Below are 1508 nucleotides of genomic sequence, written 5' to 3'. Positions count from 1 at the left end.
ATATATATATATATATATATATATACATGCATCCCAGTGGGCTATCATCTTAACGTTGGTGGGAGTGTTTGTGTGCTTCAATGACCTGAAGAGCTATGCCATCATGAGTCTTGTACTCCTGGTAGGGTCACTTAAGGCAATAAGGTCGACGGGAAGAAGTCAGACCCAGAATAGTCCACTTGTCCTCCAGGTTAGTGGGATTAAGCAATGGGCTAACAACCAATTGTCGTAAAAAAAAACACTCATTACAAAAAACTAGAAGCGCTCAAAGAGAAAGTTCAGACCGCACGAGACCAGGCTTTGAAAATGAGACTTGACAAGTACCAGAAGGCGATAACATCAGATTCTTGCATGACCAGAGCACAAAAACGTCGTTGGGCCAAAACTGCAAGGAAACCTAGCGACCGAAATAGTCACTTGCAAAGCTAAAACAAATTTTAAATCATATGTATATGCATAGGATTTAAATTGGAATTTCAGAACAATGTATCTGATCGGGAAAACTGCTCAAGTTGATAAAGTCATGAAAACATACAACAACAACATCGATTTTCTAGGAATTAGTGAGTGTAGATGGACCGGTTTTGGTAAAATGAAGCTAAGCACAGGTAAAACTGTCATCTATTCTGGCAGAGAAGACGATATACACCGTAGTGGAGTAGCTTTTATGATGTCCAAAGCTGCTGAATCGGCACTCATGGAATGGAAACCCATGAATTAGAGAATCTTCCCAACTAGATTTTATTCCAAATTCATTCAACTAACAGTCATCCACGTGTATGCACCTACAATGGATGCAGAGGATGAGGTAAAAGACACCTTCTATGAACAGCTGCAGACTGCACAAACATGATGTGGTTATAGTAACTGTAGATGTGAATGCCAAGGTTTGAGCAAATAATAAGGGAAATGAAAGAATAATGGGTAAACATGGAACTGGATCAAATTGGACAAAATATAGCAATCAAAACAGTTTGGAAGGGATAGAAAGATCAAACTTTACCAAACGCTGGTAAGACCTGTACTTTATGGCTGTGAAACTTGGAAAATGTATAATAGCGATGAGAAAACTGGATTCTTTTTAGTACAAAGGCCTGAAGAAAATAACGCAAATAGGGTAGCCAAACATCATATCAATGGATGAACTCAACAAAATAATCCAAGTACCCAGGATAAGCCAAGAAGTAAAAAGGGAAAGATGGAATTGGATTGGACATATATTGAGAAAGGTACCCAGTCATCATTGCATAATTGCTTTGACTTGTCAACCTTAGGAGAAGAGAAAAGTTGGTCGACCAGAAACCACATGGAGGAGGACAGTGGAAAAAGAAAGGAATCAAGTTGGATGGTCATCATGGAATGCAGCAAGAAAACTTGCAAAACAGAGGGATAAATGGCAAACGAGCGTGGAGGCCTTATGTGCTAGCTGGCACGAAGAGGATAGATACATATACATACACGTATATATATATATATATATATATGGGAGAATATACAAAAAATAACAA

Source organism: Octopus bimaculoides, chromosome 1, assembly GCF_001194135.2.
Source record: "Octopus bimaculoides isolate UCB-OBI-ISO-001 chromosome 1, ASM119413v2, whole genome shotgun sequence".
Taxonomy (NCBI): domain Eukaryota; kingdom Metazoa; phylum Mollusca; class Cephalopoda; order Octopoda; family Octopodidae; genus Octopus; species Octopus bimaculoides.
This window is presented reverse-complemented; position numbering follows the sequence as displayed.